Source organism: Phyllobates terribilis, unplaced genomic scaffold (genome assembly GCF_046119375.1).
Source record: "Phyllobates terribilis strain yellow unplaced genomic scaffold, ASM4611937v1 Scaffold_1__5_contigs__length_1240528914, whole genome shotgun sequence".
In the NCBI taxonomy this organism is placed as follows: Eukaryota; Metazoa; Chordata; class Amphibia; order Anura; family Dendrobatidae; genus Phyllobates; species Phyllobates terribilis.
In genome coordinates, this window is record NW_027362761.1 from 789,903,624 (window position 1) to 789,920,860 (window position 17,237).

Sequence of the window (17,237 nt, forward strand, 5' to 3'; positions counted from 1 at the left end):
CTAAGGGAGTATTCCTATCTGCCACTACTGCTGCTCAGGATGAATTAATTGAATTTCGGGTATTTGTGGATTGTGGATCTACTCTGAATGTGATTGATGGGGGATTCTTGGAAAAACTTAGATTAGAACCTAAAACTTTGTCATCCCCTATTGCTGTGGTTTCTGTCGATGGCTCTCCCTTGAAGAGTATTACTCACAAGGTCTGTGAATATCCCCTCACTATAAATGGTATTCATCAAGAGAATTTGGATTTGGTGGTATTGGATAATTTGCCTTCTCCAGTAATATTGGGGTTACCCTGGTTAAAATTGCACAATCCTGTACTGGATTGGTCTACCAATGAAATTAAGTCCTGGAGCCCTAAGTGTTATGACAAGTGTTGTAACGGGCGCATTGCTGCTGTGGATAGAAGGGAATTGCCTGTACCTATTCAGGATTTTTGGAGAGTTTTTCTGAGGAGGAGTCGCAGGTTTTGCCTCCCCATAGAGACTATGATTGTACCATTGAATTTGTCCCTGGCGCGACTCTTCCTAAGAGTCGTTTATTTAATCTTACTATTCCTGAAAGAAAGGCTTTGGAAGAATACATACAGACAAGCTTGGCCGCCGGTCACATTAGGCCTTCCAAGTCTCCTGTGGCTGTTGGATTTTTTTTTGTAAAAAAAAAAAGATGGCGGTTTACGTCCTTGTCTGGACTTTCGTGAGATTAATAAAATTACTGTACGCAATCCTTACCCACTGCCATTGATTCCTGATTTATTTAACCAGTTAGTGGGGGCCAAGTGGTTCTCTAAAATTGATCTCCGGGGGGCGATACAATTTGTTGCGCATGAAGGAGGGTGATGAATGGAAGACTGCTTTTAACACTCCTGTGGGTCATTTTGAGAATCTGTTTATGCCTTTTGGTCTCACCAATGCTCCAGCATTTTTTCAGAATCTTATTAATGATATCCTTAGACCTTTAATCGGCAAAAATGTGGTTGTGTATTTGGATGACATTTTGATTTATTCGCCGGATCTGGAGTCTCATTGGCGGAGCGTACGTGAGGTATTACAGTTATTAATGGACAATTCGCTTTTTGCTAAGCTGGAGAAATGTGAGTTCGCTGTACAGAGAATTAGTTTTTTGGGCTACATTATCTCCAGTGAAGGTTTTGAGATGGACCCGGTTAAAGTTCAAGCTGTGCAGGAATGGCCTAGGCCTATTGGTTTGAAATCGATACAGAGGTTTTTAGGTTTCGCCAATTATTACAGAAAATTCATAAAAAAATTTTCTATTATTGTCGAACCGCTGACCGATCTCACCAGGAAAGGTGCTAATGCGGTTCAGTGGACTTCTGAGGCCATTGAAGCTTTTGTGTTTCTAAAGGAGAGGTTCACCTCTGCTCCCATCCTTATGCAGCCTGATGTGACTAAGCCGTTTTTGGTTGAGATTGATGCTTCTTCGGTGGGGGTTGGTGCGGTGTTGTCTCAGGAAAACAAGGATGGAGTACATCCCTGTGCCTTTTTTTCAAAAAAATTTTCCGAGACTGAACTTAATTACGATATTGGTAATCAGGAATTGCTGGCGATTAAACTCGCATTTGAACACTGGCGTCATCTCTTGGAAGGTGCTGAATTTCCCATTCAGGTTTTCACTGATCATAAAAATCTGATCTATCTTGATGCTGCCAAGCGCTTGAATGCCCGTCAGGCTAGGTGGGCACTTTTTTTCTCGCGGTTTAATTTTTCCGTTACTTACATCCCGGGTACCAAGAATGTTAAAGCGGATGCTTTGTCTCGCAGCTTTTCTCCCATGGTCGGTGTTGAGGAGGAAGAGGAGACCATTTTACAAGAAGGTGTTGTGATTGCTGCTTTGGACTCCGTTTTGGAGGATGAGATTCTTAAAGCACAGGAGAATGCCCCATCTAACACTCCCCATGGGAGGTTGTTTGTGCCTAGGACCTTTAGGAGAGATTTGTTTGTTGAGTGTCATGAGTCTCGGTTGGCAGGTCATCCAGGAATTTCTGAGACCAAGAGACTTGTGGGTCGCAGTTTTTGGTGGCCTGGATGGCAGAAGGAAGTCATTAAGTGGGTGCGCCAATGTACTGTGTGTGCAAGATCCAAGTCTTCGCATGCTCCTGCTGCGGGGTTGCTTTGCCCTCTGGAGGTTCCTAGTGCACCTTGGACACATCTGGCTATGGACTTTATTACTGATCTTCCTCCCTCTGAAGGTTTCACGGTCATCTGGGTGGTCGTGGACTCTCGCCAAGGCCTTTGTCAAGGAAATTGTCAGACTACATGGTTTTCCTACTGACATTGTTTCTGATAGGGGACCTCAGTTCGTGGCTCATTTTTGGCGTGCCTTTTGTGACAGGTTGGGAGTTCATTTGTCGTTTTCATCCGGATATCATCCTGAGTCTAATGGCCAGACAGAAAGGAAGAACCAGGATGTTGAGCAGTTCTTGCGTTGTTTTGTGGCAGACAATCAAGAGGGGTGGTCTGAGTTTCGGCCACTTGCTGAATTTGCTCTTAACAACCATACATCCTCTTCTGCTGGGTGTTCGCCTTTTTTTTGTTGTTCTGGGAGACATCCGTCTTTTGGGTCATTTTCCAAATTGGTTTCGGCTGTGCCTGAGGAGGAGAGTTTTTCCGGTGATTTGGAGAGAGTTTGGACGGATGTGCGTGGTAATCTTCAGGAGGCTAACAAGAAATCTAAGAGGTACTTTGATAGGAAACGGCAAGAGGTTTTGTTTGCTGTTGGTGACATGGTTTAGTTGTCCTCTAAGAATCTGCGATTGAGGATTCCTTCTAAAAAATTGGGTCCCAAGTTCGTAGGGCCCTTTAAGGTACTTCAGATAGTTAACCAATCTGCTGTTAGGCTGGAGGTTCCTACGTCCTGGAGGATTAATCCGGTGTTTCATGTTTCTCTGTTGAAAAAAGCTGATGTGTCGGATGGTGACGCCTCTGCCACTGTTCCTCCGGTGGTGGAGGACGGGGAATATGAAATTTCCCGCATCCTAAATTCTAGACGGTATAGAGGGAGTTTGCAGTATCTCGTCGCTTGGAAGGGTTTTGGACCTGAGGATAACTCATGGGTGAGGGCGGATGATGTTTCTGCTCCCAGACTTGTCCAAGCGTTTCACAGGAGGTTTCCTGGTAAGCCTGGGCCTAGGGGATCCGGAGGATCCTCTTAGAAGAGGGGGTACTGTTACAACTCTCCTGTTAGTTTTTTTTTTAGTTTGCTGGTCACATGACCATTTTGCCTATTTAATCCGGCTCCGCCCTCCTGGCTTTGCTGGACTTCATTTGTATTTACTACTGTTGAGCTAGCTTGTTGCTCTGTTGCCGTTCTCTGTTAGTTTTGCTAGGTCTTCTGACCCCTATGCCTTTTTGTTGTGTGTTTGTCTTTTACTGCTACTATTTATGCTAGGAGGTGTCCAACTTTTCCCAGTCCCTAGATCTTGTAGGGATCCCTCCCTCACATCTATAGGTCTGCGTTCAGACTAGCCGAGGACTTTAGCGGGTCTGATCGCAGGATCAGGTTCCCCGTTACATCGTAGGGATCTAGTTTAGTTCTATTGTAGGGACAGATCTCCTCTCTTTCCTTAGTCTCTGTAGCAGATCATAACAATTAGTAGGGCTGCTATTGCTGTTCCTACACAACCAGATAGCTCCTTTCTTGCACCATCGTATTTCTTGACTGGGAGGCTTCTGCTACTTCCACTGCACAGCCACGCCATCCACAAATTTCCTGGCTGTCCACTTTGTTTTACAGTGCAAGACAGTACTGCTGCTAGGACTGACATTTTTTGCTCTACACTGCCAGACATCTAATTTACTGATGTATTATATTGTTCCGCTGTGTGGCTTCTGTTATTGCCTCTCAAGCCACACATCTTCTGACTACCAATTGGGTTTTACAGTGCTAAAAAAAATACTGACTGTGAAACGCACTCTCTTGAGGGAATGAAAATATAAAACAGCTCAAACAATAGAGCACATTTTTTGAAAGGCTTCTTGACAAACCATTGCGTCTTCCCTTTAAAAACAACTTACAGTTCCTGCTCCCAATAAAAACGACTACTTTTGGACAGCTCAATAGCTGATGCTGTTCCCAAAAAAGGGATACTTTTTCTTTACTCTTAGTTGAGAAGCCATTAATGTCATCAGTTTTTGAGTGTACGAACAAATGGCACCACCTTTAACTGCTAACTGCTTCATCCCACAAACTTGTCTATCAGCTCCCAACTCCCCCTATATACAGTACCACCAAAAATATAATTTGATAAGCTCCTGCACTGTATGTAAATAAGGGTGATCCAGTGAGATTGGTATCCTCTATGTGGCGTTTCTCCTTCCTTTCTGCTCCTAATCGCGTCCTCCTGCTTTGATTGATGTGGACGCGTTATCCACATTGCGAACCAAGATATCGCGCCTGTGGAGTAGTCGCGCAGGACTGTGCAGGCGCACTCTGCTCTGCCCTACTCTGAGCAGAGCATAAAACAGCACTGGAACTGACTCTTGAGCCTGTTCTAGAGCTTGCTCATAGAAATGGAGATCAATCCTAGAAGTGACATGTATAAGGGCATTGAGAGAGGATGGTAGATCTCTGCCTGCCAACTCATCCTTGATGTGACCAGACCGGCCCTACCAGAAGGTTTCCACCAGGGCTTCTTCATTCCAGAACAGCTCTGCCGCCAGGGTGCGGAAGCATAAGACATACTGAGCCATGGTAGAATCAGCAGGGACAAGGCTGAAGATGAGGTGCAGCAAGGATACTTGAATACTGCCCGGAACATCTCCAAGAATCTCCTAACATCGCAAGTCTCGGGACCTCCATGCTCCCAAATAGGGTTTGCCCAAGCCAAGGCTCGTCCAGACAGCAGAGAGACAATGAAGTCAATCTTGGACTGGTCTGAAGGAAAAAGATAAGCATGGAGTATGAAGTGGATCTGCCACTGGTTAGTGAAGCTGTGGCTCTTCTTGGGATCTCCATCAAAGCTGATGGCTAGATAGAAGCAACATGCAAGTGCAGCAGTGCTGCATGAAGCAGCCTCAGCGGGACATCCAGGCATGAGGAAAAACAGCATGATGACAAGAAAAAGAAGTATATTGAAAGGCAGCACTCACCGAATCTTTAGTGAAACAGGCCTTTATTTCTCAGAAACGGGACCCCATAGTGGTCGGCAGAGTTACAGGGATAACAAACGGGGGGAGGTGCAGAGGACTACGGCGTTTTCGTAACCTCCAATGCTTCTATGGATCCAAGGAGTGCTGCCTTTCCATTTACTTCTTTTTCTTGCTACTATATGGACTTGGCTATTTGCACCACCATAAGAATCATGGAATATAGAAGCTGAGACACTGCCTAGTGATTACTATGTGTGATATACAGGTGATTCTCACAAAATTAGAAAATCATCAAAAATTTTATTTATTTCAGTTCTTCAATACAAAAAGTGAAACTGATATATTATATAGCGTCTTTACAAACACAATGATCTATTTCAAGTGTTTAATTCTGCTAATGTTGATGATTATGGATTACAGCCAATGAAAACACGAAAGTCATTATCTTAGTAAATTAGAATAAATAACAAAAAACACCTGCAAAGGCTTCCTAAGCATTTAAAAAGGTCCCTTCGTCTGTTTTAGTAGGCTCCACAATCATGGGGAAGACTGCTGACTTGACAGATGTCTAGAAGGCAGTCATTGACACACTCCACAAAGAGGGTAAGCCACAAATGGTCATCTCTAAAGAATCTGGCTGTTCACAGAGTGCTGTATCCAAGCATATTAATGGAAAATTTAGTGAAAGAAAAAAGTATGATAGAAAAAGGTGCACAAGCAACCGGGATAACAGCAGCCTTGAAAGGATTGTTAATAAAAGGCCATTCAAAAGTTTGGAGAAGATTCACAAGGAGTGGACTGCTGCTGGAGTCATTGCTTCAAGAGCCACCACACCCAGAGGTATCCAGAACATGGGCTACAAGTGTCACATTCCTTGTGTCAAGCCACTCATGACCAATAGACAACGATAGAAGCGTCTTACCTGGGTCAAGGAGAAAAAGACCTGGACTGTTGCTTAGTGGTCCAAGGTATTGTTTTCAGATGAAAGTAAGTATTAAGTGCATTTACTGAACATACATTTCAGTAGGCCAACATTTCGGATTTAAAAAAAAAAATTCAAGCTGGTGTTATAAAGTATTCTAATTTGCTGAGATAATGACTTTTGGATCGTGTGGAGACTACATCTTATAAAAGGGGATGATCTGGAGTTTAGAGTTCAAAAGGGAGGTCAAAATAGAGGTTATAAATCTTAAACTGTGATGGTGTGTTCATATGAGTGGATAGTTTGGAGGCTATAGTTCGTAAGCATGGAAGTTGTGAAGCATTATTAAAAACATGTAAATACGCAAGAAGATGATTTCAACCTAATGTAAGTTAGCACCCTTCAGATGAAGCTCTAGGTATTTAATGCATGGTGATAGTTCTTAATGTTGGACTCCCACTGATTTGATATTGGTTACTCCTAAGCAGAAGCAATCAATATTTATATTTCAGAAAACTCCTTTAACTCTATTGTTTAGGTTGATGTGGAAGCATTACCTATATATTTAGGAGTTTGACAAGGGTAAAGAGAACATCTTGTTGGGCACAAATATTGTACATCAAAGCATAACATTACTATAATCGATCTGTTGAATATTACTATGAAGCTCTGAAATATTGAAGACAAACTTTTCCTAAAAAGTTCAAGGTTATGATATTCTTAAAGCATAGTTCTAGGTAAAAAAAATAAATAAATCTCATAGTGCTCTTAATTATTGTACTTACAGTATGTCAATGCCATTGTGGATCCTTAACCTTCAATGATCAATCTCATTTCTGCTGGAGATAATAATAATAATAATTGTATTGTGTTAGCATAACTCACAGAACTTTACAATTCAACGGGTGGATGTGCAAACAATATCAGGCATTACAAATTAATAATGAATTAAACAAAATGGATAGCACAGTTAGACATGTAGACAGTTATGAGGGAAAATATGTAGGGTGACATGGTGCTGTGGAAAATGTTATAGGTGAGTGTGAAAAGTTTATATTGTATTCTATAGTGGGTGGGCAACCAATGTTATAACTGGCACTGGAGGAAGACATCGGTGTAGGGGCTGGACAGAACTGTGAGACAAGCTACTGTATTCAGGATAGATTGGGGAAGGCCACGGCCCCACTATCAGTATTCGGTCAGTATTTTGTCTCTGGAGTGGGAGCCCAAACCAGGGTGGATGATAAATGAAGAATTGGTGACTTGTTTCTATTATACCTTTTGTCTGATTGTTCCTCAACTGGTTTTGGCTCCAACTCCTGAGAAAAAATATTGACCGAATACTGACCAAATACTGATAGTGGGGCTGTGGCCGAAGAGAGATTTTAGTAAGAAGAGCTACAGTAGTCAAGGTGAGAATGAATCAGAGTGACAGTAAAAGCTTTTGCAGTTTTGATGGTAGAAAAGGACACATTCAGGAGATGTTTTAGAGGTGAAGGTGACATGAGCGTGCGAGTGATTGGAAATATCTTAGTCAAATGTAATCCCAAGACAGCAGCCAAGCTGCCAGAGAGTTCTGGTAATACCAAACATTGAAATGAAGAATGTCAATATTACTGTAGGTAGTTTAGTAGAGTAAAGAAAAACAGGAAGTTCAGATTTAGAAAGACTAATTTTCAGATACACGGAAAACAATGTTAAAGACAGTGGACAGACTGTCATTGGTATTTTGCAGTATTGGGTGGTTTAATGTCAGGAGAAGGTGTGTATAATTGGGGGCATAGACTATGCATCAGCATTTGAATGGTGCTGAAACATACTCTGCCAATAGATCATCCAATAGGGCTATGTACAGAGGAAAGAGGAAGAAACCTAGGTCTGAGCCAAGAGGAACCCCAACAGTATGAGGAAAAGGAGAGGAAGAAGATCTGGCAAATAATACACTGAAAGAAAGGTCATAGAGGTATGAAGAGAATCAAGAGGTATCTTTAAGGCCCATGGTTCAGGTGATGCATAGGAATAATTGGTGATCGAAAGTGACACAATGTGGCAGAGAGAACCAGAAGAATCAGAAGTTACCATTAGATTTAGCTAATGCAAGTTGATATAATTTGTGCCATGTGAAAGACACAATGGAGCTAAGGCCTGCATCAAGCTCTGTTTGAAAAGTCTAGATTACTTTCATCTTTTTTTTCCTCCTCTCTCCACTCTTTAAACATTCCAGTGTGGAACACTTGTTTACAATGCAGAGCGGGATGAAGGCAGCCGGCTTGTTTAAGTGCCAATACTGTTGTAATTTCAGGGCAGAGAGCGGCAGGGAGGAAGTAGTTTACTTTCACTCTACCCAATAAATTATGAAGCTTGCAAGTGAATTAAGTTAATAAATAATGTAGAGCACTAATTTGCTTTAAATTGAATGTTCACGCTGAGGTTCATATCTTAGGAGGTTTTTTAATGGACCAATGGAGATGTATTTAATCTTTTACCTAGACACTGTGACAAACATATGTAAAAGATGTTTTCCTAAAATACGAGAACTTGGAAGAGTCACTGCTTGAAGTTGAAAAGTGACTAATATAAAAGTCATATCCAAAATATAAAAAAATCAATCAGACCCTGTATTGAACCCATTAAAGAAGTCAAAAGACTTACACTTGTAGGTGCCTCCTCCTTATGGGACTTCACTAAAAGCCTAAAAACCTAATGACAAATAGGTTGATGGCAATTGGCAATGACATAAATTTTTCTCGTAAATTTTTTGCCCATTTGTTTCTTTTTTTATACCCCTTTTCCATTATTCCAATGCCTATCTCTGTTTCGTAGGTTAAAATCTAGTTTAGCATATTTCACTTAAGAAAGCAAGCTGTCATCTTTTCATTCCACCTCCCATTTTCTTGTCTTTCTGACTCATTCTCCCTCTTAAAGGGGTCCACAAAAAATCATCTATTCATCACTGTACTAGATTTAAAACTCACCTTTTTTCTTTTCTTTTTCAATTTGATCTCACTTTCAACTCCTTGCATTCATCTTTTATTGTTTAAGCTTTGGACTTTTGACCAATGCCTCCCAAGAGGTCTGAGAGCTACTGGATACATCTTGCTTCTTCCAAATTGGGCTGTCCATGATTGACAGACAATGGTCCTTTCAAACCACAGTTAACAAACCGCTGTACACTGGGCTTTGAATGGAACATAGCAGGAAGTAAAATCATTGAAGTCACTTGACAGTATGAGACATCTCAGAAACAGTGGGAAATTAAAAGAGTAAGTTCATTTTTTTAATTACTTTGAACAGTCTATTTAAACATTAAATAAGTTGTCTTCTCAAAAATTCTATTTAATTCCTCTTACTTTTCCCTCTTTCTAGCAAACGAAAGGCTAACAAGATGTTTTCTTTCAACTCACCATTTATTCTTCTCCTGTGTTAATTACTTATGCTGAATATTGCTACCTTCATTTACTTACTTTACTCTATGTTTCACTATACGTTTTTAGCACAGATCCTGTGGATAACTGATAAATGTTATTTGGGGGATAACCCCTAACCCCTGGTTAGTAACTCTACATGTACAATAGTTTAATCACAAGGAAATAGAAGCGGCACTCCGCTTCTTAAGATTGGAGGGATCCTAGTGGTTGTCCATCCACCATTAGTTTGTGAGATGCCTTTAACCTACATACTATCTTGCATTCTTTATTTTACTCTTTCTTATTCTGAGTATCACCTATGTATTGTTTTGCTTTGATAATTCACATAAAAGATATGAAAACATGCCAAGAAAATGATGGCATTGAGCAAACTATATCACAGAATGGTAAACAACAGCACAGAAATAGTTTAATTAAATATTGATTTTTGTTCAGATTAGAACTCAGTGGACATCATGTCTTCTTTCAACCAAACTAGCTGTATGATTGATTTTAGCCAATATTAGCTTCATATTGATTAGAAATCAAGCAGCTAGCCCTCTAGTGAGTTATAAATTCTCCTACACTGAAAGTAAAATCTTTTATAATAACATGGCATATTTGGATTGTACTTGGCTAAAATTCTTAAGATGAAATAATAACAACATTATATGAAAGAACAATTTGTCATACCGCATCAATTACTTTGTTCCACCTGATGATAAAACAATGGCAGTATATAATATTCTAGATTCAGCATTTTTTTATGTATTATCTACTTTAGCTTCTTTAAAAAGTACAATTGAATAGCTGCTTTTCATGTACGAGAGTTCTGTCCAATTCATAATTTTACTTTACAGTTCAGCAGGTCTCTAGTTTAGACCCATTTGTGATAGAGATCAGTAAATACCTAAAATAAGCTTGCCAAACTGATATAATTTATTTTGATCCTTATCAGTAAAGCTATTTAAATTAATTTTTATTTTATATTTTTATAGTAATATTTTACAGCACTAGTATGCTTCAAATGTCTTGTAAACTAATAAATATCCATTTTAAGGAACTCACATATTCCAGTTATGTATTACAAATGGTGGGCCATGTCTCCAGGAAACAGCAATAGTGAAATGAAGCATGGGCCACATGTTTCATTTCAACCACTATTACTCACCTTTACTGTATGTAAGTGGGGTCTCATCAAATTTCCTAAAACATTTTTTTTATAAATGGATTATTTTCTGGGTGTATTTGCTATCTACCATTCACTGTTAGACCTCTGAAATATCCCAGATCAAGTAGAACATGAGGATTATGATTGCTCTCCTGGTTTCCTTTTTCCCTCACAGTCATAGTTTAGACCTAGTTGGACTGTCACATGGGTTTGGGAAGAAAGTTCACTCATTGGTCATTGGTTATTGACACAGTATGGCTATGTTTGAGCAATGTATTATACACTATAAATTTTAGCAATGAATGGCATAAACATGAGCATGGTACACAGAACACAGAACATGATTTCTCTCCTCTAGAGTCCACTGGTGGCATGCATTACACCAGGGGTAGTTAAGCTCCTGCCCTCAACAATTTCTTGGGGGCCTCGGGCAGATCCCCGGGGGCTGCAGTGCTTTGGCTGCTGGTCCTTTAATTCTTCCCTAGAGTGTGTGCGCGCACATGCAGCATTCACTTCTGAATGCTTTGGCACACGCAGCTCTGGATTATATCCTGATGCTACATACAGCAGCCTCTGTGTCTCCTATGCTATATATGTATACCAATCTCATTGTTTTTTATGTGATATATATACACAACAGTCGCAGTTTACTCTATATGATGTATCTAAATCAGTCTGAGTGTCTCTTTTTTGATATATATACTGCAGTATCAGTATCTTCTATGTGATGTATACTGCAGACCAAGGGCATGCATAGAAATCATGGGGCCCCATAACAGAAGTTCTAATCGAGCCTCACCCCCCACCAAAAAAATATATATACAGTACAGACCAAAAGTTTGGACACACCTTCTCATTTAAAGATTTTTCTGTATTTTTATGACTATGAAAATTGTACATTCACACTGAAGGCATCAAAACTACGAATGAACACATGTGGAATTATATACTTAACAAAAAAGTGTGAAACAACTGAAAATATGTCTTATATTCTAGGTTCTTCAAAGTAGCCACCTTTTGCTTTGATGAGTGCTTTGCACACTCTTGGCATTCCCTTGATGAGCTTCAAGAGGTAGTCACCGGAAATGGTTTTCACTTCACAGGTGTGCCCTGTCAGGTTTAATAAGTGGGATTTCTTGCCTTATAAATGGGGTTGGGACCATCAGTTGTGTTGTGCAGAAGTCTGGTGGATACACAGCTGATAGTCCTACTGAATAGACTGTTAGCTGCTTTTTTCTTGCCATAATACAAATTCTATGTAAAGAAAAATGAGTGGCCATCATTACTTTAAGAAATGATGGTCAGTCAGAGCGAAAAATTGGGAAAACTTTGAAAGTGTCCTCAAGTGCAGTTGCAAAAACCATCAAGCGCTACAAAGAAACTGGCTCACATGAGGACCGCCCCAGGAAAGGAAGACCAAGAGCCACCTCTGCTTCTAAGGATACGTTTATCCGAGTCACCAGCCTCAGAAATCGCAGGTTAACAGCAGCTCAGATTAGAGACCAGGTCAATGCCACACAGAGTTCTAGCAGCAGACACATCTCTACAACAACTGTTAAGAGGAGACTTTGTGCAGCAGGCCTTCATGGTAAAATAGCTGCTAGGAAACCACTGCTAAGGACAGGCAACAAGCAGAAGAGACTTGTTTGGGCTAAAGAACACAAGGAATGGACATTAGATCAGTGGAAATCTGTGCTTTGGTCTGAGGAGTCCAAATTTGAGATCTTTGGTTCCAACCACCATGTCTTTGTGCGACGCAGAAAAGGTGAACGGATGGACTCTACATGCCTGGTTCCCACCGTGAAGCATGGAGGAGGAGGTGTGATGGTGTGGGGGTGCTTTGCTGGTGACACTGTTGGGGATTTATCCAAAATTAAAGGCATACTGAACCAGCATGGCTGCTACAGCATCTTGCAGCGGCATGCTATTCCATCCGGTTTGCGCTTAGTTGGATCATCATTTATTTTTCAATAGGACAATGACCCCAAACACACCTCCAGGCTGTGTAAGGGCTATTTGACCAAGAACGAGAGTGATAAGGTGCTACGCCAGATGACCTGGCCTCCACAGTCACCAAACCAAAACCCAATCGAGATGGTTTGGGGTGAGCTGGACCGCAGAGTGAAGGCAAAAGGGCCAACAAGTGCTAAGCATCTCTGGGAACTCCTTCAAGATTGTTGGAAGATCATTTCCGGTGACTACCTCTTGAAGCTCATCAAGAGAATGCCAAGAGTGTGCAAAGCAGTCATCAAAGCAAAAGGTGGCTACTAGTGTTGAGCGAACATGCTCGACACTGCTCGGTACTCGCCCGAGCATCACGCTACTCGGTATGTTCGGCGAGCACCGAGCATTTTCGGGTTACTCGGGCGGGAGCTCGGGTCCCCGCCCTGCATGTTTCGCGCTCTTTACAGAGCCAATGAACATGCAGGGATTGCCAGCCAGTCACTGTAATGCTGCAGCCATGTTGGTTGTGGGCATTACAGTGATTGGCTGGCTGCACAGCGTCACCTCGAGTATTTAAAACAGGGCGCCGCCATCTTGGACACAGTCGCTCCGGATTAGACAGTGTAGGGACAGCGCTGCTGATTTAGGGAGAGATATAAACTGCAAAATAGTTAGTGTAGGGTCTGTAAAGGCTGCCAGAACAAACAAACAGTCCTTTTCAGGACTAATATCCATCCCAGATACCAGGGAGGCAGGCTGTATAGGAGACACAGTGGTTATACCAGCAAACGCTGCATTACAGTCCTATGTGCTCCTGTTGCTCAAATTTCTGGACTTAGCACCAGGTATCGGGGGCCAGGAAAAATCCTTTTTTTTTCATCTAAATCCTCCTTTTTTTTCCCTCCTTCACACTGTACAAATACCAGTCTTATTAACCTTTTGGTGTGTCCCCCCCCCCCCCCAAAAAAGCGTGTCTCTGATTTTTCAGACACAAATATAACTGTTGAAAATAGTCTGGTGTAGGCTAGAGAAACAGAAGTGTTGTTTTGCACTTCCACGGTTCAAACCTCTGTATTATCCATTTTGGGCCATTTGTATATAAAAAAAAAACAGTTTGAGTGTGTCGCTCACTGTTCAGCCGCAAATATCTCTATTTAAAAAAGTGTGGTATACCCCAGTAAACAATAACTGTGGTTTTGCCATCCCACGGTAAAAAATCTCTATTATTCAGCTTTTGGTAGTTTTTTCCGTAAAGAAAAACAGTAGTGTCTCCTGACTGTTGTGACACAAAAATATATCTGTTGAAAATAGTCTTGTGTAGGCCCGACATCCCAGTGTGGTTTCGCAGTTCCATGGGTCAAATCGCTGTACTATCCAGTTTTGGGCCTTTGGTATCTAAAAAAAATGCAGTTTGAGTGTGTCGCTCACTGTTCAGCCGCAAATATCTCTATTTAAAAAAGTGTGGTATACCCCAGTAAACAATAACTGTGGTTTTGCCATCCCACGGTAAAAAATCTCTATTATTCAGCATTTGGTAGTTTTTTCCGTAAAGAAAAACAGTAGTGTCTCCTGACTGTTGTGACACAAAAATATATCTGTTGAAAATAGTCTTGTGTAGGCCCGACATCCCAGTGTGGTTTCGCAGTTCCACGGGTCAAATCGCTGTACTATCCAGTTTTGGGCCTTTGGTATCTAAAAAAAAGCAGTTTGAGTGTGTCGCTCTCTGTTCAGCCGCAAATATCTCTTTTTAAAGAAGTGTGTTATACCCCAGTAAACAATAACTGTGGTTTTGCCATCCCATGGTAAAAAATCTCTATTATTCATCTTTTGGTAGTTTTTTCAGTAAAGAAAAACAGTAGTGTTTCCTGACTGTTGTGACACAAAAATATATCTGTTGAAAATAGTCTTGTGTAGGCCCGACATCCCAGTGTGGTCTCGCAGTTCCACAGGTCAAATCGCTGTACAATCCAGTTTTGGGCCTTTGGTATCTAAAAAAAAGCAGTTCGAGTGTGTCGCTCACTGTTCAGCCGCATATATCTCTATTTAAAAAAGTGTGGTATACCCCAGTAAACAATAACTGTGGTTTTGCCATCCCACGGTAAAAAATCTCTATTATTCAGCTTTTGGTAGTTTTTTCCGTAAAGAAAAACAGTAGTGTCTCCTGACTGTTGTGACACAAAAATATATCTGTTGAAAATAGTCTTGTGTAGGCCCGACATCCCTGTGTGGTTTCGCAGTTCCACGGGTCAAATCGCTGTACTATCCAGTTTTGGGCCTTTGGTATCTAAAAAAAATGTAGTTTGAGTGTGTCGCTCACTGTTCAGCTGCAAATATCTCTATTTAAAAAAGTGTGGTATACCCCAGTAAACAATAACTTTGGTTTTGCCATCCCATGGTTAAAAATCTCTATCAGCTTTTGGTAGTTTTTTCCGTAAAGAAAAACAGTAGTGTCTCCTGACTGTTGTGACACAAAAATATATCTGTTGAAAATAGTCTTGTGTAGGCCCGACATCCCAGTGTGGTTTCGCAGTTCCACGGGTCAAATCGCTGTACTATCCAGTTTTGGGCCTTTGTTATCTTAAAAAACGCAGTTTGAGTGTGTCGCTCACTGTTCAGCCGCAAATATCTCTATTTAAAAAAGTGTGGTATACCCCAGTAAACAATAACTGTGGTTTTGCCATCCCACGGTAAAAAATCTCTATTATTCAGGTTTTGGTAGTTTTTTCCGTAAAGAAAAACAGTAGTGTCTCCTGACTGTTGTGACACAAAAATATATCTGTTGAAAATAGTCTTGTGTAGGCCCGACATCCCAGTGTGGTTTCGCAGTTCCATGGGTCAAATCGCTCAACTATCCAGTTTTGGGCCTTTGGTATCTAAAAAAAAAGCAGTTTGAGTGTGTCGCTCACTGTTCAGCCGCAAATATCTCTATTTAAAAAAGTGTGGTATACCCCAGTAAACAATAACTGTGGTTTTGCCATCCCACGGTAAAAAATCTCTATTATTCATGTTTTGGTAGTTTTTTCCGTAAAGAAAAACAGTAGTGTCTCCTGACTGTTGTGACACAAAAATATATCTGTTGAAAATAGTCTTGTATAGGCCCGACATCCCAGTGTGGTTTCGCAGTTCCACGGGTCAAATCGCTGTACTATCCAGTTTTGGGCCTTTGTTATCTTAAAAAACGCAGTTTGAGTGTGTCGCTCACTGTTCAGCCGAAAATATCTCTATTTAAAAAAGTGTGGTATACCCCAGTAAACAATAACTGTGGTTTTGCCATCCCACGGTAAAAAATCTCTATTATTCAGCTTTTGGTAGTTTTTTCCGTAAAGAAAAATAGTAGTGTCTCCTGACTGTTGTGACACAAAAATATATCTGTTGAAAATAGTCTTGTGTAGGCCCGACATCCCAGTGTGGTTTCGCAGTTCCACGGGTCAAATCGCTGTACTATCCAGTTTTGGGCCTTTGGTATCTAAAAAAAAAGCAGTTTGAGTGTGTCTCTCACTGTTCAGCCGCAAATATCTCTATTTAAAAAAGTGTGGTATACCCCAGTAAACAATAACTGTGGTTTTCCTCTTCCACGGTTCTAATCTACTCTTTATTACCCTTTTTCCATTGATAGTGCAAGTGTAAGCTATTTTACTTCATTTACAATGAGCAAGGTGCGTGGCAAGGGACGTGGAAGTGGACGTTCTGGTGATGGTTCGTGCAGAGGACGGGGCCGTGGCCAAGGTGAAAATGTGCCACAACCAACAGCCACATCTTCTCACTCCCACTTCTTGACCGAATTACTAGGGAAGCACAGAACAACACCAGTATTGAGAACTGATCAGTGTGAACAGGTTATTAATTGGATAGCAGATAATACTTCCAGTTACCTGGGCACCACCACCTCCGGTCTGTCTTCCACACGGTCAAGTCTTAGTAGCCGTGAGTCTCGACCGCATACTCCTCCTCACCCTGATGCTCCTTCCTCCCACCATGCTGAGTGTCGTCAGACAGCAAGTGATCCCACACTTGGACACTCTGAAGAGCTGGTCCATTTCCATATTTGGGCCCCTCGCCTGATACGCTTGAAGTGGTGGAAGAGGAGATCCCATGTTGCGATGCCCAAATATTTGAACAGCCACGGCCACAGGAAGTCGACGTTGGCAATCTGTCACAAGAGGTGGACGATGACGAGACACAATTGCCAGGAAGAGAGGAGGAGGATCGTTGTGCGCAAGTGGAAGAGGAGGAGGTGGTGGATGATCTAGTAACTGACCCAACGTGGAAGGAGGACATGCAGAGTGAGGCCAGCAGCACACAGGGGGAGGGAGGCAGAGTACCCCAACAGGCAGGAAGAAGCAGTGTGGTGGCCGCAGACAGAAGGCAGGCAACCGTTCCCCGTAACACCAACACGAGGGACGTTGCCAGTACAAGTGGTAGGTCTTCCAGAGTCTGGAATTTTTTTAAAGACTCTGCTGATAACCCCAAAAAGGCCATATGTTCCACCTGCCATGCCAGCATCAGCAGGGGTGACAAAACTACCAGCCTGACCACCACCAGCATGATCAGGCACATGGCAGCAAAGCACCCGACTTTGTGGGGCGAAACCCAGGGTCCACGACCAGTGTCAGCGGGTGTCACCACTGCTTCTTCCACTGTTGTGCGTGCAATAGAACCCCCTGTTGTGTGTGCAAGGCAAT